This window comes from Hemitrygon akajei, chromosome 20 (genome assembly GCF_048418815.1).
Source record: "Hemitrygon akajei chromosome 20, sHemAka1.3, whole genome shotgun sequence".
Classification (NCBI taxonomy): domain Eukaryota; kingdom Metazoa; phylum Chordata; class Chondrichthyes; order Myliobatiformes; family Dasyatidae; genus Hemitrygon; species Hemitrygon akajei.
In genome coordinates, this window is record NC_133143.1 from 20,905,661 (window position 1) to 20,930,836 (window position 25,176).

Sequence of the window (25,176 nt, forward strand, 5' to 3'; positions counted from 1 at the left end):
TGCACCTGAATCCAAGGGGGACCAATATCCTGGTGGGGAGGTTTGCTAAGGCTGTTGGGGAGTGTTTAAACTAGAATTGCAGGGGGGTGGGAACCAAACTGAAGTGACAGAGGAAAGGGAGGTTGGCTCACAAATAGAAAAAGCTTGGAGACAGTGCAAAAGGGAGGATAGGCAGGTGATAGAGAAGGGACACACTCAGACCGATGGTTTGAGATGTGTCTATTTTAATGCGAGGAGTATTATGTATAAAGCGGATGAACTTAGAGCGTGGATCAGCACTTGGAGGTATGATGTTGTGGCCATTACAGAGATTTGGATGGTGCAGGGGCAGGAATGGTTACTTCAAGTGCCAGGCTTTAGATGTTTCAGGAAAGATAGGGAAGGAGACAAAAGAGGTGGGGGCATGGCACTGTTGATCAGAGATAATGTCACGGCTACAGAAAAGGAGGAAATCATGGAGGGGTTGTCTACGGAGTCTCTGTGGGTGAAAGTTAGGAATAGGAAGGGATCAATAACTCTACTGGGTGTTTTTTATAGACCACCCAATAGAAACAGGGACATCAAGGAGCAGATAGGGAGACAGATTCTGGAAAGGTGTAATAATAACAGGGTTGTTGTGGTGGGAGATTTTAAATATCCAAGTATTGATTGGCATCTCCCTAGAGTGAGGGGTTTAGATGGGGTAGAGTTTGTTAAGTGTGTTCAGGAAGGTTTCTTGACACAATATGTAGATAAGCTACAAGAGGAGAGGCTGTACTTGATCTGGTATTGGGAAATGAACCTAGTCAGGTGTCAGGTCTCTCAGTGGGAGAGCATTTTGGAGATAGTGATCACAATTCTATCTCCTTTCCCATAGCATTGGAGAGGGATAGGAACAGACAAGTTAGGGAAACATTTAATTGGAGTAAGAGGAAATATGAGGCTATCAGGCAGGAACTTGGAAGCATAAACTGGAAACACATGTTCTCAGAGAAACGTATGGAAAAATGTGGCAAATGTTCAGGGGATATTTGCATGGGGTTCTGCATTGGTACTTTCCGATGAGACAGGGAAAGGATGATAGGGTACAGGAACCGTGGTGTACAAAGGCTGTTGTAAATCTAGTCACGAAGAAAAGAAGATCTTATGAAAGGTTCAAAAAACTAGGTAATGATAGGAATATAGAAGATTATAAGGCTAGCAGGAAGGGGCTTAAGAATTAAATTAGGAGAGCCAGAAGGGGCCATGAGAAGGCCTTGACAGATAGGATTAAGGAAAACCCCAAGGTATTCGACAAGTATGAGAAGAGCAAGAGGATAAAACGTGAGAGAATAAGACCAATCAAGTGTGACAGTGGAAAAGTATGTATGGAACCAGAGGAAATAGCAGAGGTACCTAATGAATACTTTGCTTCAGTATTCACTACGGAAAAGAATCTTGGTGATTGTAGGGATGACTTGCAGTGGACTGAAAAGCTTGAGAATGTAGCTATTAAGAAAGAGAATGTGCTGGAGCTTTTGGAAAGCATCAAGTTGGATAAGTCAACAGGACCAGATGGAATGTACCCCAGGCTACTGTGGGAATCGAGGGAGGAGATTGCTGAGCCTCTGGCGATGATCTTCGCATCATCAATGAGGACGGGAGAGGTTCTGGAGAATTGGAGGGTTGCGGATGTTGTTCCCTTATTCAAGAAAGGGAGTAGAGATAGCCCAGGAAATTATAGACCAGTGAGTCTTACTTTAGTGGTTGGTAAGTTAATGGAGAAGATCCTGAGAGGCAGGATTTATGAACATTTTGAGAGGCATAATAGGATTAGGAATAGTCAGCATGGCTTTGTCAAAGGCAGGTTTTGCCTTATGAGCCTGATTGAATTTTTTGAGGATGTGACTAAACACATTGATGAAGGGAGAGCTGTAGATTTAGTGTATATGGACTTCAGCAAGGTATTTGATAAGGTTATTGAGAAAGTAAGGAGGCATGGGATACAAGGGGACATTGCTTTATGAATCCAGAACTGGCTTGCCCACAGAAGGCAAAGAGTGGTTGTAGACGGGTCATATTCTGCATGGTGACCAGTGATGTGCCTCGGGGATCTGTTCTAGGACCCCTACTCTTTGTGATTTTTATAACTGACCTGGATGAGGAAGTGGAGGGATGGGTTAGTAAGTTTGCTGATTACACAAAGGTTGGAGGTGTTGTGGATAGTGTGGAGGGCTGTCAGAGGTTACAGCAGGACATTGATAGGATGCAAAACTGGGCTGAGAAGTGGCAGATGGAGTTCAATCCAGATAAGTGTGAAGTGGTTCATTTTGGTAGGTCAAATATGATGGCAGAATATAGTATTAATGGTAAAACTCTTGGTAGCATGGAGGATCAGAGGGATCTTGGGGTCCGAGTCCATAGGACACCCAAAGCAGCTGCACAGGTTGACTCTGTGGTTAAGAAGGCATACGGTGCATTGGCCTTCATAAATCATGGGATTGAGTTTCAGAGCTGAGAGGTAATGTTGCAGCTATATAGGACCCTGGTCAGACCCCACTTGGAGTACTGTGCTCAGTTCTGGTCACCTCACTACAGGAAGAATGTGGAAACCACAGAAAGGGTGCAGAGGAGATTTACAAGGATGTTGCCTGGATTGGGGAGCATGCCTTATGAGAGTACGTTGAGTGAACTCGGCCTTTTCTCCTTGGAGCAACGGATGAGAGGTGACTTGATAGAGGTGTACAAGATAATGAGAGGCATTGTTTATGAGGATAGTCAGAGGTTTTTTCCCAGGGCTGAAATGGCTAGCATGAGAGAGCATAGTTGTAATGTGCTTCAAAGTCGGTACAGAGGAGATGTCAGGGTAAGTTTTTTTTTAAAACACAGAGAGTGGTGAATGCATGTAGAGGGCTGCAGGCGGCAGTGGTGGGTAAAGCCTAGGTAGCACTAAGGTAGGGATATGTTCGGCACAGCTTTGTGGGCCGAAGGGCCTGTATTGTGCTGTAGGTTTTCTATGTTTCTGACTCTTGATCTTCATTCCTCAACAAGTAAAGATAAGTATGCCTTATACCTTCTTTACCATACTATTAGCCTCTGTAAATACTTCTAGGAAGTTACGAATTTGGACCCAAAATCGCTCTGCACCTTAAACTGGAAGGGTCTTGCCAGTTTTACATTTGATGTCCCAAAGTTCAACAATCCAAATCTGGCCATGTTAAACTCTGTCTGCTGTTTCTCAGCCCATATCTACCAATACCAAACAATACAGCAGAATACAGATCCCTGTAGAACACCTCAAGACACAGACCTCCAGCTATAATAAGTCCTGTCAACCACTATTCTGTCTTCTGTGGACAAGCCAGTTCTGAATCCAAATACCCAATTCACCATGGACCCCATGCATCTTAATCTTTTGAATGAACCTCCTATGAAGGACCTTGTAAAACACCTTACTAAAATCCATGTAGAAAACATTCACAATCTACCTTCATCAATCATTGTTCAATTCTTGCCACTGCCTGTAAAGAGTTCGTACGTTCACCCCGTGACCGCATGGGTTTCCTCTGGGTGCTCTGGTTTCCTCCCACAGTACAAAGACGTACCAGTTGGCAGGTTAATTGGTCATCTAAATTGTCCAGTGATTAGGCTTGGGTTAAATTGGGTGATTGCTGGCTTGAAGGGAAGGAAGGGCCTATTCCATGCTGAATCCCAATAAATAAATCATCTACATCACCTCTCAAAAAACATAATCGTTAGTAAGACGTGACTTGCCCCACACATATCCACATTGACTCTTCCTACATAGAACATGTTTTTCCAAATGCTCATAAACACTATTCCTAAAAATCCTCTCCAGTAACTTTCCTAACACTGGCATTATTTCATATCTTGAATAAATAGCCAGTCATCAGTCCTCTGAGACCTAGCTGTGGATAAAGGATTGGTCAAAGCTCCAGCAATATTATCTCTTGCTGCTCTCAATAACCTTGGGTATATCCTATCAAGCCCTGGGTACTTATTCACCCTAATATTCTTTAAGAGATCCCCCAACACCACATCCTTCTTTATCTCAAAGTGTCCTAGCAAATTAGCATGCTCTACATTGCTTCCCTTATCCTTCATGTCCTTCTCTTAGTAAATACTGTTGCAAAGTGCTCACTTGGGAACTCACCCACATCCTCCACCTCCAAGCATATGTTCCCTCCTTTATCCCAGAGTACTCCTATCCACTCCTTAGTTATCCTCTTCCCTTGGCATTAAACAAAGTCATGCACAGGCGTTCTCCATTTCACCCTAATATTACAGATTAAGTCTGAAGAGGTCAGCAAGGGGCAAAGAGGGCAGGATTGTGCCCATATCAGCCTCAACAGCCAGCTGAAAACCCACCAATAGGCAACCCTTTAGGAGAACATCATACTTGACTCGAGCGGTCGCACTACTACTATATACAGAATGCTTTGGGATTATCTTTAATCCCATTTGCCAAGAACTTTTCATGGTACTTCTTGGTTTTCCTAATTCATTTCTTGAATTCTTTTCTTACTTCTATATAGTCCTCAATGGCTCTAATTGATTTTGGCTTTCAAAACCTTACATACTGGTAGTTTCCTTTTTCTCTTTGACTAGATAGATAGATAGATAGATACTTTATTCATCCCCATGGGGAAATTCAACTTTTTTCCAATGTCCCATACACTTGTTGTAGCAAAACTAATTACATACAATACTTAACTCAGTAAAAAATATGATATGCATCTAAATCTGCCATGTCTCTTGTTATCCAAAGTTCTCTTACCTTGCCTTCCTTGTTACTCCTTCTTACTAGTGCAGTAGGTCTTTAAACATCCTCCACATGTCAGATGTGGACTTGTCCAAAAACATCTGTTCCCAATTAACACTCCGGTTCCTGCCTGATGCTCTCATAATTTGCTTGATTCTAATTTAATATTCTCCCACATGTTCTCTACTTAAACTTATCTATAGTTATCTTAAATCATAAGGAGCTGTGATTGTTTTTCCTTAATTGTTCTCCCACAGACAGGACAGTCGTATGGCCAGGCTCATTACCCAACACCAGGTCCAGCGTGGCCATTCCTCGAAACATTGATTTAAGAAACATTCCTGGATGCAACTAACAAATTTTGCCTGTCTAAACCTCTTATAATAAGGAGGTTCCAGTCTATATTAAGGAAGCTAAAGTCACCCCTTACACTGTGACAAAACAGAGGCAAGGGATTTTATATCTGTATCAAGACAGATATTCAACATTATGTTGAGGAACGTATACTGACTCAGTAGAGATTTGTGTGATGGGTAATAGGATTGTGCTAAAAGTTTCATGTTTTTTCTTTCACGTATTTCATCCACTATCTGAACTAATAAATGTATAGCACAAATGTAAGATAAACCCTAAAAGGATTAAAGGGAAGCCTGAAATTTTTGTGTTAGCAGAGCACAGTTTGAATGTCAATTATCTACCATGCTTGCTTAATTCTTTTTGAAAGGGAATTAGGGAATTCATTGAACAGGAGCGTATCTAAGAGTATGGAGAATATGGAGAGGGTGAATTTAGATTACATGCTGGTGGTTGACTTCAGATTTCATGAACTCAGGACCTGGACTATTTTTTTGCATGCCTGTACTTTACTGATATTTTACATGTGCTTGCCATCTTGTGTGTCCTATGTGTGACTGTTGATACTGTGTTTTGTACACTGTCTCATTTGGCTGTATTCATATATGTTGAATGACAATTAAACTTGAATTCATATGACCAAAAAGAGCATTCCAGTGCAGAATTGGATCGCTTCTGTTCAATGAATCTAATAAATATTTTCTTTGAACTGTCATCCTCCACAAGAATCAAACAATAATTTTGCTGACTCTCCAAATTCCTCACACCACAATTTGCTTGTTGGTCTGTTAAAAACTTTACAAAAAAATACATTCCTTTGTTACTGTGCGTAACTTCTGGCAAAAATTGCAGCTGTGGCATACAGACATAAAGTGTACCAGCAAATTAAATCAGCGCAGCTAGAAGTATCAAGACAAATAAATCGATGACACCAAAAGAAATAAGGGCATGATGTGAAATCAGTTACTGTACAGAAACGTGGTTGCAAGTGACTAAGTTGCCAGGTAGGGCAAGAAAATTTGATTTAAAATTAGTTGAGTTCTTAACATTTCCTTCAACTGATGGTGCCAACTAGATGGTACAGGTTGTCTGCAAATAAAGTTCAAAATAAATTTATTATCAAAGTACATGTATGTCACCAAATACTATACTTAAGTACTGCCTGTTACGCTGCTGGTGTTTAGGGCATCAATGAAGGTCCTCCATCTCTGATGGTATTCAGGGCTTCCTTCATCATGTCAGAAGCTTCAACTCAGTTTTCACTATTTTCAGTTACACAAGTCCTGGGTGGAAACTCAGGAATACTGTCGCATTCAGATGTATAAGGATTCTTCATTGCTGTTTCCATAACAATTCTGTTTTACCAGTCAGGGTTGTTATCCCTGAGCTGAACCCCCAAACCTGGAGGACTGGTGGACCACTCTTAGTCTGTCCTCTACCCTGTTAAGCATGGATGACCCTACCAAGAGCCAAGACTCCAGCCAGCATAGCTCTCCAGGTCATTAAGGCACGCAAGCCTCCAAGCCATGACAAGGTTGTGGTCGTCTTGGAGAACCTAATACTATGCTGAGATGCATTTTTTGTGGGCATTCACAGTAGAACAAAGAAATACAATTGTGTCAATGAAAAGAACTCTACAGAAATAAAGACAGGCAAGTAAACAATGTGCAAAAGAAGACAAACTCCAAAGAACGAATAATAGATAAATAAATACTGAGAACATGAGTGGGAGAGTCCTTGAAATCTTATAGAGTACAGAACAGTGTAGCACAGAAACATATATCAGAAATTGTCAAGACTCCGATATAGCCTTAGCCATGATTTTATATCAGTCCAATGAAATATAAGTACTGTATTATTATGCTGAGTATTGGACTTAAATGTTAACAATGGCTGGGATCCATCTTTTAATCATAGCTGTTGTTGTTCAGCCATTTTACCTCCACTGGCAGCACAGGCAGTGGCTGGGGGGTTGTTGAAGGCAAACATGAGGCAAGGGAGGAGATTGCTGAGCCTCTGGCAATGATCTTTGCATCATCAATGGGGACGGGAGAGGTTCTGGAGGATTGGAGGGTTGCGGATGATGTTCCCTTATTCAAGAAAGGGAGACGAGATAGCCCAGGAAATTATAGACCAGTGAGTCTTACCTCAGTGGTTGGTAAGTTGATGGAGAAGATACTGAAAGGCAGGATTTATAAACATTTGGAGAGGTATAATATGATTAGGAATAGTCAGCATGGCTTTGTCGAAGGCAGGTCGTGCCTTACGAGCCAGATTGAATTTTTTGAGGATGCGACTAAACACATTGATGAAGGAAGAGCCATAGATGTAGTGTATATGGATTTCAGCAAGGCATTTGATAAAGTACCCCATGTAAGGCTTATTGAGAAAGTAAGGAGGCATGGGTTCCAAAGGGTCTTTGCTTTGTGGATCCAGAACTGGCTTGCTCACAGAAGGCAAAGAGTGGTTGTAGACAGGTCATATTCTGCATGGAGGTCGGTCACCAGTGGAGTGCCTCGGGGATCTGTTCTGGGACCCTTACTCTTCGTGATTTTTATAAATGACCTGAATGAGGAAGTGGAGGGATGGGTTAGTAAGTTTGCAAATGACACAAAGGTTGGAGGAGTTGTGGATAATGTGGAGGGCTGTCAGAGGTTACAGCAGGACATTGATAGGATGCAAAACTGGGCTGAGAAGTGGCAGATGGAGTTCAATCCAGATAAGTGTGAAGTGGTTCATTTTGGTAGGTGAAATATGATGGCAGAATATAGTATTAATGGTGTTACGTAACCTCGTAACCAGGTAACTTACCAGCAAAGATAGCGGGATCAGCTGAGTTGGATGCTACTATTTTCAAACGTTTTATTCAAAAAGGGGCACAAACGTATGGTCAATACAAAACATTCAGATCATATACATCGTCAAAACTCAATCTAAAACACCGGTGTAATAATGATCAATCAGAAATAAGCTCTATAGTTGTCTAGGGGATAATACTGAGTCCAATTGAAATATAAAGAGTCACTCAGAAGTCTGCAGGCTTTTCCCTTTTGGGAACCGCTGGGGTTTCACATTGTGGAGAGAGAGAGATGGTTGAGAAAGGATAAACACTTGCCCGTTGTCTTTACAGAGCAAATCCTTTGAATCAGGGGAGCAGGCTTCCCCGTTGTTAGTTAAAAGCGGTCTTCCATTGGTTCTAGCCACAGATCCAAAATTTGGAATCTAACGCACGTGGCTTCCTTCAAAATGGCTTCCCGTTCCCACGGGAATCGGTATCGTGCTTCCTTGGTGTCTCCTTGGTGCATCTGAGGGTTGTCCCCCCCTCAGACCCTCCTTTATACTTCTTCACGGGATCGCAGGTGTCAATCAGGTTGCAGGTGATGCGATCTCTCTCTCAACCAGCCCACTTTGCCCGAGGGCTTTTCACGTGGTCTTCATGAGACAATAGTCAATATCGCCTTTATTCTGCTTCTCGGGAGAACGTGGTCTTCTGCACGTCTCCCTCTCTCTCTCCCATTTCCTGTGTCTATTCAGCACGTCTCTCCCCCTCTTGGGTCAGTTGACCCCTCCCCTTGACTAGGGCTCTTGTGATTCTCACAAAGGAGGGGGCCGAGGTCATAACAATGGTAAGACTCTTGGCAGTGTGGAGGATCAGAGGGATCTTGGGGTCCGAGTCCATAGGACACTCAAAGCAGCTTCACAGGTAGACTCTGTGGTTAAGAAGGGGTATGGTGTACTGGCCTTCATCAATCATGGAATTGAATTTAGGAGCTGAGAGGTAATGTTGCAGTTATATAGGACCCTGGTCAGACCCCACTCGGTGTACTGTGCTAGTTCTGGTCACCTCACTATATGAAGGATGTGGAAGCCATAGAAAGGGTGCAGGGGAGATTTACAAGGATGTTGCCTGGATTGGGAGCATACCTTATGAGAATAGGTTGAGTGAACTCGGCCTTTTCTCCCTGGAGTGACAGAGGATGAGAGGTGACCTGATAGAGGTGTACAAGATGATGAGAGGCATTGATCATGTGGATAGTCAGAAGCTTTCTCCCAGGGCTGAAATGGCTGCCACAAGAGGACGCAGTTTTAAGGCACTGGGGAGTAGGTACAGAGGAGATGTCAGGGTTAAGTTTTTTACTCGGAGAGTGGTGAGTGCGTGGAATGGGCTGCCAGCAACGGTGGTGGAGACCAATACGATAGGGTCTTTTAAGAGACTTTTGGATAGCTACATGGAGCTTAGTGAAATAGAGGGCTATGGGTAAGCCTGGTAATTTCTAGGGTAGGGACTTGTTCGGCACAACTTTGTGGGCCGAAGGGCCTGTATTGTTTTGTAGGTTTTCTATGTTTCTATGATTTAGATAAACACATGATTGTGCAGCAATTGGAGAGTGTAGGCAGACTGGATTAGTTTAGTTGGCCATTTGATCACCAGTGAGATTAGCCTGGCTCAACATTGTGAGCCAAAGGGTTTGTTCCTGTGCTGCACTCTTTTGTTTTCTACGTTCTGTCTTTCTTCCCCATCTCGTAGTCAAACTTTATTTAAACAAAGAATGCCCATGCTTCCCAGCACTTTGCTCTGACACCTAGCAGGCCATTAAAGATCCAGAAATCACATCTGTGCTCTCAGATCTAACAGAATTGGTGCTTGATCAATGAAGGAGATGGCAGTCCCAAGCGATAAGCTTTGTTGAGCACAGTGAAATTCAGAAGTCATTTCTCTAACTTAGTCCTTGGCAGTACAGGAGAGCAGTGATCAAACACTTCAAATACAAATACACCAAACCCATTTGTTTAATCACTAACTGGTTTAATTCTCTAACAGGATTATGTCAGCTTGCTTTGCTTTCCAATTCAATCTCCCTGCTTCAAATTGTCAAATCTGCTTAATGTTTTAAATAAATCAGTGAAAATCTTCTTAATTTTCCCAGTTTCACTGAACGCATCCTGGCTGCGTTCTTTCTTCCCAGGAATCTGTTCAGTGAAACACCAATGGGTTATGGCCAAGGTCTGTGAATGCTCATCATTCTCCAAATGAACTATGATGAGATGGGTAAAAACACAAAATGCTGGCAGAACTCAGCAGGCCAGACAGCATCTACAGGAGAAGGTAGTGACGACGTTTCGGGCCAAAACCCAAACGTCGTCACTACCTCCTCCCATAGATGCTGTCTGGCCTGCTGAATTCTGCCAGCATTTTGTGTTCCAGCATCTGCAGATTCACTCATGTTGCCTATGATGAGATGGGTGCTGCAATTACAGCCAGTGTTTGTTTTATATTGTGAACCCTTTGTGGAGAGGCCCAGCATTCAATCAGGCCTCAGTCTTATTCTTGTAAATTTCATTTGGATCTCCCTTCAACTTGGAATAAACTTAATTACACATTATTTTCATTCAGGTCCTGTAACAAAACATGAGTGCAATAAATCTAGCTCCGAGGCATGGCAGTCATGATGTACTGAAACCCTTACTGGGCATGAGTAATCCTTCCGTTCTGAGTATTCATTCCCAGGGGAAGTAGAGGTAAAGAAAGAGTGTGAGAGAGAGAGAGAGAAGGAGCAGGAGAGTATGAGATAAAGAACGAGTGACATCAAGAGATAGCGAGGCAAATCCTTTTAACATAATGGCTGGTTTTGATGAGCAGTTCATCTATTTTAGCAAATTCACAGAATAAATATCAAGCTTTTGTATTACCTGCCATAAATTGCCATTAGCCTATTTAAGTGTGCACAGCATGCATGGTACTTGTCAATATTTGTCACTAATTGTCAGTAGGGCACTTTTCTAGTGCAAACAGACACGTCTAGCTTTGGTTGTCTTAGTAACCACTAAGAATTTAGAGGTGGATTTTTTTCCCCTATGTCAAAAGGAGGATAGTCAGCTGGGGGAGTATCATGTGCCTTGTTGGAAACTACTGTTCACCTACTTTAGATGTGTTAAGGTTGGTAAAAATTGCTACAATTCTTGATGTCACAGTACCTTCTTAGTGGCTGCCTCAGAAAAAGGACAGTAAAGCTTTTTAAATAGCATGTGGGCATTTCTGCCCGGAAACAAGGTTTAAAATTGGCCCTGTACTTTTCCCAACTGGACCAACACCAATCACAGCCCTGGATGTACACTCCTCTGGGCAAACTGATAGAAACAACACTCATCATAGTTACTATGAAAAAGAGAGAGATACAGAGACAGGGAGTCTTTGTGAAAGGAGCAACAGGCAATCTGCTGGAGATACTCAGCAGGTTGAGCAGCGCCTGTGGGAGGAAAGGAACTGCCAGCACTTGGATCAAAGTCCTGCATCAGGGCAGACGGTTTGAAATGTTGCTGCAAGGTGAGATTCTAATGGTGCGGGAACACCATTAGAAGATCTGGCAGGAGATAACTTGAATTTGTAGGGTCATACACTGAAGCCTCACAACCTCACAAAGATACATCAAGCTAATCTGAAGATATAATTATCAAAACGCCCCCACAAACTGCCACTCTGTCCACTCTAACCATCACGCAGCATGACCTCTCCTACACTATATCCAACCATTACCCCACCCCCCACAGCTTACCACCATTGAATTTGAACTTCCATCAATCCCTACATATGGTCAAGCCTTAAAATCACTAAAACATTTGTTATTCAGGCTTAAACATCAAGGAACGGCATGGTGTAAAATTGAAAAGGCTTGAAATACTGAATGTTTATGGAAAGGGAAACAGGGTTATTATTTCATTTTGATGGCCTTCCACCATGAACCTAAGACAGTAACTGTGGTTCTGTCTCCACAGATGCAGCCTGACTCACTGAGTATTCCAATATATTCTCTTTATATTTCACAATTCCAGCATCTGCAGAAATGTTACTTTGTTCTTCAAAGATATTTCTTTGCCAATATTAAAATGAATTATTTCTCAGTGTATAGAGCATGTAGGTGACACCACTGATGCCTTGGTGACCAGCAAATTCAGAGACATGGCAGAGGTCTGCTGCAGGCCACTTGGAAAAGGTGTTGTGGTTGAAGAAATTTGCGGTGATCTTGATGTTGAGGGACCAGCATTCCGAAGACAGGAGTGTGATCAATTGTCCTCCTGAGGCATCTTGCGTAGCTCAGCGATGGCAGCCTTGGAAAACCTGAGTTGATGAATACATGAACCTCCCAGCTTCTGGCATCATTCTCAATCTCCACCACTCCCCTCCCCATCTACCTATCGACCTTCCTCACCTGCCAGTTCTTGCTCCATTCCTTCTCTGCATCTGTTGTACATTTGTTATCTCCCCTCTTTCTCTCTGCCCAGATGACGACTCTTGATATGAAATGTTGACAGTCCCATTTCCCTCCACAGATACTACTTGACCTGTTGAGTTCCTTTCAGCACCCTGTGTGTTGTTCCAAATTCTGGCATCTGCTGACTCTTGTGTCTTCTGTGAACATGTTGCTCGCCAGAGAGATTTTGGAATGTTCTAGAGTACGAGAAGATTACCCGCACCAGGCTTAATGCTTATGTCCATGTCTTTGCCATCAACCCCAAGATCATTGACCCACCTTGCGTGGCCGTATTAATGCCTCCAGTAAATGAACTTCTGCCAGTAATGCCACCGCTGAGGCACCAATTGACTTCAGCAGTTAACTGGAGGTCTCCATTTGTTTCCGTACTCTCTGTGGACTCTGAATTAAAAAGACCATGATTAGCATGACAGGTGCTCAATGGCAGCAGAGTACCCCTTTCAGTAGCAAGAAAATCCACAATTGCCCTACTGAGACTGTTCACTGACAATTGCAGTGAGGAACTCCGAGCTCCCACTTATGCAACTATGGATATAAAAATTGTTATTACTCAGGCAATTGTGTCATCAGGTCTATGCCTGAAGCTGGGAAACATCAGGCAAGTTGGTGTGGAAGAGACTGGTGCAATCTCACAATTTCTATGACATCACCCAAAAATTATCTTATTTCCTGCAGAGTTGATTTTGGATCATACTTCTAATGCAAATATTACCCAATCCAATGGACTGGAATCCAGAAATCTGGAGAAATAGACTGTCTACTGGAGTAGCTCAGCAGATCACACAGCATCTCGAGGAGGAAAGTTGTTGTCAATGTTTCATGTTGAAAGCCTGAATGAGACACCATATCCTCAACAATTTCTTTCCTTCCAAAGGTACTGGCTCAAGTTCCTGAACAATCCAATTCGTATGCTCTTGATTTAACACTTGCATAATGAACTGAAAATTGGGCAGACTTTCTTACTGACATGTGATCCACACTATCTTTCTGTAATTTTCTCTGGCCATGCAGGAACGAATGATCCCATAACACTGATTTAACAAGAGCTCTGGCTAACTAGTAATTTAAGCTAAACACTATGCTTGATAAAATTAAAATGTCCCACTTGTTCAAGTTGTAGTCCACGAGTCTTTACCCCACACGTTTTACATAGATTTTTGTGTTATGCAACCCAGCTGCAGGCCATTCTACTAACTAGTCTCTGCTGAGCTAACTCACAATCTAATCCGAGCAGTGTGGCTCTCAAATTCCCTTTTCTTATTTGTTTATCTATCATTCTCATTGATGTTTTCACACCATCAACATCAACTGCTCCCAGTGGTAACAAGTTCCACATTCTAACTGTTCTCTCCATATTACCAAATTCTCTATTTCAATGTTTGTTGGCTGTCCTCTCAAGGAAGTCACAACTTTCATGATGATTCTCTTCATTTTTATTCTAGCGAAACCTTTCATAGTTTTAAATATCCCTTTGGTAGATGTTACTTTTGCTGGAATCGTTTGAGGAAATATTGTGTAGCGTTAAGGGACTGCATTTATAAGTGAGCTTGGATTTGCACATTGAATTGTTTAGTGCAATGGTTTTTTTTTGCAATGTGCAATTCAGTTTCATGAAATTCAGTCATAATTTCATAAAATCTAATCCAATCTTCTTTCCAATCTAATGAGTCCATTATTAAAGGAGTCCAGCCAGATGATCGGCACGGTCTAGAAGGGCCAAGATGGCCTGTTTCCGTGCTGTAATTGTATGGTTATATGTCTCATTCATATATTCAAAGATTCACAGTACATTTATTATCAAAGTACAGCATGTACACTGTAATTTATGCTGCTAGCTCACTGCAAGCTGTAGAGCCATTCTTCACTGAAGATCCCCAGTCCACATTAATCGGCCTGATCAAACTGCTCAAAAGCAGCAAAAGATGCCACCCCCTTGCCCCAATATCTACTACTTACTTGCTTCCTGCCTGTTATGCCTCTAGCTTTTTGGGCAGCAGTGAAGGTCCTCCGTCTCGGGCAGTGTTCAGGGCTTCCTTCATCATGTCAGTAACTCCCTTGGTTTTCGTTATCGTCAGTCATGGTGGAAATTCAGGAATACCATCACACTCAGATGTAGAAGGATTCTTCATTGCTATTTCTGTAACAATTTTGTTTTATCAGTCAGGGCTGTTAGCCCAGAGCTGAACTCTCAAACCCAGAGGATAAGTGGACCATTCTTAGTTTGTCCTCTACCCTTTGAGCTGTTTGGCATGAGTGATCCTACCAAGAGCCAAAGCATAAAGCTCTGACTCCAGCCAGCATAGCTCCAAATCCCAGTAAGGTAGTGGTCCTCTTGAAGGTTCTCCAATATCTAGGCCACCCCAATCCTCCACGTTCCAATCACAACCACAACCTTTGTCCCTCTGTACTGAACTTACACCCTACACAACAATTAACCCAACCCTATGGATCAAACATAAGCTCACTGGACATCTCATTTTTTTAACATTCTTGCCTCTGCCTCATCCCTGAATTTCACAATTTCATATTACCAATATTCCAGTCTCAAATCCTGCTTATCCAGCAGTCAACGTCTTTTCTCTCCTCTGTTAACTTCAGATTTCATTCATTTCTTTCTCTCCCCTGCATAACCTCATCATCCTTGCTGAGGCACACAAATCTTTGACAGCATGGTCAGAAACTCTTGGGCCAACCTGGAGAATGTAGGCTCAGAGGGCAGAATCGTAGGATGAAGTGTCAGCCCTATTGTAATGTGATGAGGAGAAAACGCTTTATGCCACAAGTTGTAAACTTCTGGAAATCTCTAAATGAGGATTGTTCAAAGGTGAGACTGCATAGAAGTTTGGACATCTATGGGAATCAGGAAATGGATGAGCATTGGCAGGAAAGCAAATGTGAGGTAAAAATCACCCATGGTATTGAGCAAGATTGAGAGGCCAGTTTGCTATTTTGTCCATAATTAATATGCACATGTTCTTCTGGTACCAGATCTCATATTCACTGAACAGATTTCTCATTTAATCACTATTACTCAGTTGTTGCAATTTTTAAACTATCCTCTTCTCTTTATTACAGTAAATGCAGGAAAATTTTAGATGAGTTAACTTGTAAATATTTGTCATTAACAGGCAAAGAGTTAACAGTTTTCCTTCCAGCACATTATTGAAAGTAATAAGTCACCAGGAAACTGTTGTACTATTGATTTTTAAACTTCGTTTTCCAGAATGTCAGATTTAATAATAATTGAACTGTGGTTTGATTGGAAGTCTCTTTCAGACATGTAGAGACTGCAGAGGTTTCTGAAACAAAGTTAGCAATTGCTGCATCTATTTCTGTTGTTACTTTTGACCACTGCAAGTGAAGGAATTTGAGGATAGGGAATCTCACTCACAAATAAAAAAAATATTAAGGGTGTTAACTGGTTAAAGAGTTGATGTTTTCTCTGGCCGGGGTGTCTAGAACTGGTGGATCACAGTCTCAAGTTAAGTGACTGGACATTCAGGACAGAACTGAAAAGAAATGTCTTTAACAAGAGGACAGTGGATTTTTGGAATTCACATCCACTGGAGGCTCATGTCTGAATGCATTCAGTAGAAAAGGGAACAAATTTCAAGAGATGAATATGGGAAAGTAGCTCAGAGGTTGAAGATCAATGATTGAATAGCAAAGCAGGCACAAGAGGAAAAATGGCCTATTACTGCTTCTATTTATTATTTTATCAATTAAATTATTTAGAATCTTAAGCAATGAAAAATACAGAGTGAGCTTACACCTAGTGACCTTCACACCCTTTGCAAGTTCCAAAGTAATGTACGGCCAATGAACCTCTTTTAAAGAGTGATTATTACTCTAATTCAGGCAAACACTTGCATCTGTGTTAGTCGACAATCCTCAACATATGAGAACAATCCCTGTTTGATAGTTCTTACCACTGGATAGCACTGATTTCCCAAAATGCCAACATGGAGAAGAGTGACATTGGAGAAGCTGCAGAGAATCAAATGAAGGCAACGTAAAGCCCAGAGTCAGTGATGGTGTCAGTATTCAAGTATAAGGTCAGGAGTTGGAGGACCCTGTAAAGCATCCCTGACCTATCAGACATCCCCTGACAGCATGCACCTCTGCAATTTATCTTCATCTTCAAATGTCCTCTTTCTTCTCTTCATTTCAAATTCTGTGTCCTCACCATTTACTGAGCTATTCACACTTAATAGGTTTTACATTTTTTCACGTAATTTAAAGGCTTTCTCTACTTGAATGTGGGTGCACTTGTATCGAGGGTAATGAATGGTGTAAGAATGATTAAAGTTTGATGCTGCTGTGCTTGGTGTAGTGCAACTCTTTACCTGACCTGGTGGGACACCATAACGTTTATAAGCTTGGACAGAGAGGGAGGGAAATATCTTGAGTGGCTGAGCAGTGGCCATCCATGGATATAGGAGAACTATTGTATAGGCAGTCCACACGTTATGGCAGGTTTCCGATCCTGAGAACTGTTCATAGCCCAAGCTGTTTGTAGGTCAAACACAAAGAGAAACAGAGTAGGCAGGCTGAGGAAGGGAGGCCTCGTTGACTCTGTCAGAGAGAGCAAGTGACTCTGCTCAGCACTTCCAGCTGATTGACTCAACCCAGCCTCTGGGAGTGGGGCAACGGGTGGAGAGAGAAGGCACTTGTCCCATTCCCACACATTCCATATCTTATCTGGCTTCCCCACAGCAGCTGGCAACTCCATCCTGTTCGCCTCCCGGACAGCTGTCCATAAGATGAACATTTGTAATCTGGGGCAGAAGGAAGGAGAACTCCCCGGCCCACCATTGTGATAGGATTATTTTTAAGATACCATGTTTCTGATTTTGTCACTTTGAGAACTGCTAACTAGTGAACATGCCATAGAGGTTCAGAAAGATCTATACCTATGTTTCATTAATTATACTAAATATTTGATAAGGTGAGACATGAAGAGCTTATACAACTCATTCTGCATTTTGACATTGATAGGAAAAATATCAGAATCATCCAAAATTTGTATTGGGAACAAAGAGCAGGAATATGAGTTGAAAATGAGAGAAGTGATTTTGTCCAGATTAAGAGTGGAGTCAGACAGGGTTGTGTTCTCTCACCCAACCTTTTCAACATTTATTAACACTAATACACAGAAATTAACAGTATTCCAGGCATGATAGTTGTGGATACAACTATACACAGTGCTGATAGCTATTGCTAAAGAGAAGCTCCAAGAAATACTAGATAAAGTGGCTGAAGAAAGTGCAAAGAGAGGATTGACTATCGACTGCAAGCTGACCAAATGTATGGTTGTTATGGAACTACAGAAATATAACTGAAAATGACAACAAAACAATTAAACAAACATGCAAGTTCAATTACTTAGGAAGCACGATAATGTCTGATGGTAAGGCTGATGCTGAAACTAGAAGGATTGGGATTGTTAAATGCACACTTGAGTGTTTGAGCAAGATACTAAAGAGTAACATAATTTCTACGGGGACAAAACTCACTGTTGCAGTGCTACCTTCATTCCACACAGAAGCAAATATTGGACAATATCAAAGCAAAATGAGGGAAGAATCGAAGCTGCAGAAATGTGTTTTTTGAGAAGAATGATGAAAATATCCTGGAAGGACAGAGTAACAAATAAGGAACTGTTGCGAAAAGCCAGAATAAGGATAGAACTGATACCATCAATCAGGAAACAGCAGCTGGAATTTCTGGAAGATGGACTGAGGAACGAGAAGCTCAAACACCTTGTAGCGATAAGAAAAACTAATGGAAGAAAAAGTTGCAATCGACAGCACATGACATTCATGAGTTACACCAAGGCAAAAGTTTTGAAGAGCTTATTAGAACTTCTCAGATTAAAGGCAGGGGAGTGGGGCTGAGGGGAAAAAGGGATCAGCCATGATGAAATGGTGAAGCAGACTCGATGGGTCAAATGGCCTAATTCTGCTCCTATGTCTTATGGTCTTATATGGCACAGCACATAATGATAATGACGATAACCAGTGATACCACTGTAGGTACATTTGGAGTATTGTTTGCAGAAATGGTCAGCCATAATAAGGAGGATGTAGTTGCACTGGAGAGTGTAGAGAGGAGGCTCACCAGACTGGAAGAATTGGATCAGCCCATGATTGAATGGTGAATCAGACTTGATGGGCCGAATGGCCCACTTTTGCTCCTATATCTTATGGCCTAATATTGGGAGGAGAATCTGGATAGGCTGGGCATGTTGTCCCTGAAGCAAAGAAGGCTAAGGGATGATCCGATAGAAGTGTATAAGATTGTAGTGGTATCAAAAACAAGAGTGCACAGGATTAAGGTAAGGGGAAAAATCTTATAGGGGATCTGAGGGGTAAGCTTTTGCTGCTAGAGACGGTGAAATCAACTATAATAATTACATTTAAGAACAATACACACAAAAATCTAGAAAAACTCAGCCGGTCAGTCGGCATCTACAGAGAGAAATGAACAGTTGACATTTCAGGCCGACACCCATTGTAAGTCAGAAGAGGAAGGTGAGGGAAGGGAAAGGATTACAAGCTGCGAGGTGATAGGTGAGACCAGGTGAGGGAGATGATGGGTGGGTGGGGGAGGTGGATGGAAAGGAATAATGTGAGAAGCTGGGAGGTGATAGGGATAAGAGGAAAAAGACTGAAGGAGGAATATGATAGGAGAAGACAGTAGTCCTTGCAATAAAAAGGAAGAGGTGGGGAACCAAGGGGAGGTGAAGTACAGGTCATGAGGGCAGGAAAGGAGAAGAGAAGGAATGTTGGAGGCACAAGAATGAGGGAAACAAAGGAGGGGAGAGAGAAAAATGGAAAACAAGGGTGAGTGGTTACTGGAAGTTAGAGACATCGATGTTGATGCCATCAGATTGGAGATTACCAAGATGGAATATGAAGTGTTGTTCCTCCAACCTTTGGGGTTAGTATAGAGGAGCAAAAACGTTGGCAAGGACATTATGGGCTGAACAGTCTGTTATTGTGTTGCACTATGACTAAGATATCTTCTTTTAAAATTAACTTTGGACTTTCAACTTGTACCATTTGTGAAAAGTGAAGCTTGATACTGCTGCCAGTGGCTGAACAGGCCCATGTGGTATAAAGTGGTCGTGGGTGAACAGACAGAACCAAGGAGTGACCAAAGGCTCACCATGCATTGTGTGTAAACTTAAAAGATGAACATTTAACTCATATCACAAAAGTTATCCTCTCTATAGTTGAGAAGAATTATATTGCCAGAATAACCACATTAATAATAGACAACCATATTTTCCAAATTTAGCAACATGACATTTGGTCTAACCACTGTTTATAAGTGCAACCATGACATTTACTATTCATGACCTTTCTTGTGATTTCTGGTTACACACTGGCTTTCCTCCCAGAATAAATTTTTTTATGACATGCAATTCAGCAATTTACTTCCATCTGGCCTTCTTCAAATAAAGACGATTCTAAACTTCAGAATGTTGGATTTTTTAAACAAAATATTTCTGTAGAGCAAAGAAATTTATATAAAGAAAACAAGGACCTTTTACATATTTACAGTGAATGCATTCAATAGTCTTACTTTTGTTATGAAAATGCAAACAGTCCTGCCGTATATCACATTGTGCAAAGAGCAGGTATAGTGGGGATGGTATTACACAGTATACTTCCCTTATTAATCCCGTCCATGGATGACTCCCTGTACGAGTGCATCCAGTAGTATGCATTCCTGGAAGTATGCTGCTTAGCAACACTTGGCAATGGACATACCTCTCTTGCAGAAGACCAATGGGCTCCTTAGGCAGGCAACAGGGTCACTTCATATTTCCAGCAGCCACAATACGAATTTGGGAACAGCCCACAGAGCAATTACTGCCCTTGTAATTAAGTTGTTGAGAATGACCATGGACAGATATCAATGTACCCCTCTGAACATGTTCAGTGACAAAGGACATCCTGGCAGGAGATGAACAACAGCCTCTTCCCCACCACAGCCTGAAAAGCAGCTTAGGGTGGCTCTAACATCCCGAGCACGTCAGTGTCAGGAAATGTGGATGGAGGCTTCACCCAAATGCAGAGCAGAGGAAACAATTTAGATGAGAGTGATAATTTTAATAAAAAACTTCCACAAAACAAGAGAGAACAGATAACTAACTCAACAAGGCAACAGAAGGCTAGGAGCAAGTGGTTGAGTCTGGCTGGTTGAACTGAGGGATCAGGGATTGTGGATGAGGGCCGCAGGTGATGAGCTGGAAATGAGTGGCAGGTGACTCCTGTTAGCTGAGCTGAGGCTGGGAGGAGCCCCACTCCCCACTACAGCTGGCTCCCGACAGCCCAGGATAATCTGGATGGGGCTGTTTGATGCACCATCAATAACTCACGCCGAGACTTAGGAAGTGAGATATCGGCTTTTATTGACTGAAGAACAACACTACATCCTGGGGAAAATGAGGGAGAGCAGCAGGCCACAGTCGCCTTTATACAGGGGTCTGTGGGAGGAGCCACAGGGGCAGTCAGCAGGGTCTTGGGAGGAGCCACAGGAGCAGTCAGACAGGTATATCTAGTTCACCACACTGTTGAAATCCCTCGATGAGTGATGTATCGAAGATATAACTGGATGGCACCCAAGATCTCTCCTTCAGGACATACCCTTCCCACTCGATCAGGTACTGCACAGCCTCTCCACGATGATGTGATTCCATCAACCAGCAAATCATATACCCATGGACTACCTTCACCATCTTAAGTTCCAAAGCTGGAGGTTTAAGTGGGTTGTGTGGTCCATGAGGCTTGAGGGAGAATAAGTGGAAGGTAGATGTGATCCTGAGGGATAGTGGTAGCTGGAGATGATATGTGACTGGATTGATGTAATGGGTGATCTTGAAGGGGCCAATGAACCTGGGCAAGAGTTTGCAGGAGTCGGTGTGCAGGGGCAGACCTCAGGTGGACAGTCAGACACAGGCCCCAGGCCAAAGTAGTCTGGCTGGGCACTGATGGCAGTTAGCCTGGCAGTAATAGGAATAGTTGGTAGCTAGGAAGGCTCTCTGAGCCCTCTTCCAAGGGTCCTGGCAGATGGGACCTCCTCCATGGGAAACAACAAGGCTTGCTGGCATGAAGGCTGACACACTCATGGCAGATGAGGTGTGTAGATTGTGGGACATCTCAGCCCAAAGCATATGCAATTCTATGTGGAAGGGTTCAGAAATTGCTCCACTTCCTGACTGACTGTTGGTCTGCAGATGATAGATACTAGAGGACAAACTTGCTGAGGTAGAGTTTGTCCTCCGTTTGTCAGCCAATAGAGCGCAAAAGGTTTGAAGAAGACCGCCATATCCAGCAGGCAACGTTCAGAGCGTGCAGGCTTTGGCTCAAGGCTTAGGCAATAATGGGACGAGACGAGGTAGGTTTGACTGTGTTATTTGCAGAAAGGAGGAAGTATGTGTGTGAGGACAGTTTTCTGTGCCCGGTGTCAGATGTGGGAGGTCCTGGGGTCTCCCAGCCTCCTGGACGGCCATATCTGCACCCGGTGTGTCGAGCTGCAGCTCCTAAGGGAACTGAAGGTGCAGCTCAATGACCTTTGCCTGGTCAGGGAGAGTGAGGAGGTGATAGAGAGGAGTTGTAGGCAGGTGGTCACATTGGGGTCATGGGAGTCAGACAAGTGGGTCACAGTCAGGAAGAGGAAGGGGAAGGGGAAGAGTCAGGTACTAGAGAGTACCCCTGTGGCTGTACCCCTTAATAATAAGTACTCCTGCAGCGGCCGTGCCTCTGGCAGAGTCTGGCCCTGTGGCTCAGAAGGGTAGGGAAGGGAAGAGGAAGGCAGTAGTGATAGGGGACTCTATAGTCAGGGGTTCAGACAGGTGATTCTGTGGACGCAGGAAAGAAACTCGGATGGTAGTTTGCCTCCCAGGTGCCCGGGTCCAGGATGTTTCAGATCGTGTCCAAGATATCCTGCAGTGGGAGGGAGATCAGCCAGAGGTCGTGGTACATATTGGTACCAATGACATAGGTAGGAAAAGGGAAGAGGTCCTGACAAAAAGACTACAGGGAGTTAGGAAGGCAGTTGAGAAGCAGGACCAGAAAGGTAGTAATCTCGGGATAACTGCCTGTGCCACGTGACAGTGAGAATAGGAATAGAATGAGATGGAGGATAAATGCGTGGCTGAGGGATTGGAGCAGGGGGCAGGGATTCAGATTTCTGGATCATTGGGACCACACCTGGGGCAGGTGTGACCTGTACAAAAAGGACGAGTTGCATTTGAATCCCAGAGGGACCAATATCCTGACAGGGAGGTTTGCTAATGCTACTGGGGAGAGTTTAAACTAGAATTGTTGTGGGGTGGGAACCGAACTGAAGAGACTGGAGAAGACGAATTTGGTTCACAAATAGAGAAAGCTTGAAGACAGTGTGACAGGGAGGATAGGTAGGTGATAGAGAAGGGACGTGCTCACACCGAAGGTTTGAGATGTGTCTATTTTAACGCAAGGAGTGTTGTGAACAAAGCGGATGAGCTTAGTGCGTGGATCAGTACTTGGAGCTATGATGTGGTGCCCATTAAAGAAACTTGGATGGCTCAGGGACTGGAATGGTTACTTCAAGTGCCAGATTTTAGATGTTTCAGAAAGGACATGGAGGAAGGCAAAAGAGGTGGGGGCATGGCACTGTTGATCAGGGATAGTGTCACGGCTGCAGAAAAAGTGGATGCCATGGAGGGATTGTCTATGGAGTCTCTGTGGGTGGAGATTAGGAACAGGAAGGGGTCAATAACTTTACTGGGTGTTTTTTATAGGCTGCCCAATAGTAACATGGATATCAAGGAACAGATAGGGAAACAGATCCTGGAAAGGTGTAATAATAACAGAGTTGTCGTGATGGGAGATTTTAATTTCCCAAAATATCGATTGGCATCTCCCTAGAGCAAGTGGTTTAGATGGGGTGGAGTTTGTTAGGTGTGTTCAGGAAGGTTTATATGTAGATACACAATATGTAGATAAGTCTACAAGAGGAGAGACTGGACTTGATTTGGTATTGGAAATTGAACCTGGTCAGGAGTGAGATCTCTCAGTGGGAGAGCACTTTGGAGACAGTGATCATAATTCTATCTCCTTTAAAATAGCATTGGAGAGAGATAGGAACAGACAACTTAGAAAAGCATTTAAATGGAGTAAGGGGAATTACGAGGCTATCAGGCAGGAAATTGCAAGCTTAAAATGGAAACAGATGTTCTCATGGAAAAGTACGGAAGAAACGTGGCAAATGTTCAGGGGATATTTGTGTGGCGTTCTCCATAGCTATGTTCCAATGAGACAGGGAAGTTATGGTAGGGTACAGGAACCGTGGTGTACAAAGGCTGTAATAAATCTAGTCAAGAAGAAAAGAAAACCTTATAAAAGGTTCAGAGAGCTAGGTAATGTTAGAGATCAAGATTATTATAAGACTAGCAGGAAGGAGCTTAAAAAGGAAATTAGGAGAGTCAGAAGGGGCCATGAGAAGGCCTTGGCAGGCAGGCTTAAGAAAAACCCTAAGGCATTCCACAAGTATGCCTGAAAGAATAGGACCTTTCAAGTGTGACAGTGGAAAAGTGTGTATATAACCGGAGGAAATAGCAGAGGTACTTAATGAATACTTTACTTCAGTATTCACTATGGAAAAGGATCTTGGTGATTGTAGTGACTTGCAGCAGACTGAAAAGCTTGAGCATGTAGGTATTAAGAAAGAGGATGTGCTGGAGCTTTTGGAAAGCATCAAGTTGGATAAGTTGCCGGGACCAGATGATATGTACCCTAGGCTACTGTGGGAGGCGAGGGAGGAGATTGCTGAGCCTCTGGCGATGATCTTTGCATCATCAATAGGGACGGGAGAGGTTCCAGAGGATTGGAGGGTTGTGAATGTTGTTTCTTTATTCAAGAAAGGGAGTAGAGATAGCTCAGGAAATTATAGACCAGTGAGTCTTACCTCAGTGGTTGGTAAATTGATGGAGAAGATCCTGAGAGACAGGATTTATGAACATTTGGAGAGGTATAATATGATTGGGAATAGTCAGCATGGCTTTGTCAAGGGCAGGTTGTGCTTTAACAGCCTGATTGAATTTTTTGAGGATGTGACTAGACACATTGATGAAGGAAGGGCAGTAGATGTAGTGTATATGGATTTCAGCAAGGCATTTGATAAGGTACTCTATTCAAGACTTATTGAGAAAGTAAGGAGGCATGGAATCCAAGGGGACATTGCTTTGTGGATCCAGAACTGGCTTGCCCACAGAAGGCGAAGAGTGGTTGTAGACGGGTCATATTCTACATGGAGGTTGGTCACCAGTGGTGTGCCTCAGGGATCTGTTCTGGGACCTTTACTCCGTGATTTTTATAAATGACCTGGATGAGGAAGTGGAGGGATGGGTTAGTAAGTTTGCTGATGACACAAAGGTTGGAGGTGTTGTGGATAGTGTGGAGGGCTGTCAGAGGTTACAGAGGGACATTGATAGGATGCAAAACTGGGCTGAGAAGTGGCAGATGGAGTTCAACCCAGATAAGTGTGAAGTGTGAAGGTCAAATATGATGGCAGAATATAGTATTAATGGTAAGACTCTTGGCAGTGTGGAGGATCAAAGGGATTTTGGGGTCTGAGTCCATAGGACTCTCAAAGCAGCTTCACAGGTTGACTCTGTGGTTAAGAAGGCATACGGTGCATTGGCCTTCATCAACCGTGGGATTGAGTTTAAGAGCCGAGAGGTAATGTTGTAGCTATATAGGACCCTGGTCAGACCCCACTTGGAGTACTGTGCTCAGTTCTGGTCGCCTCACTACA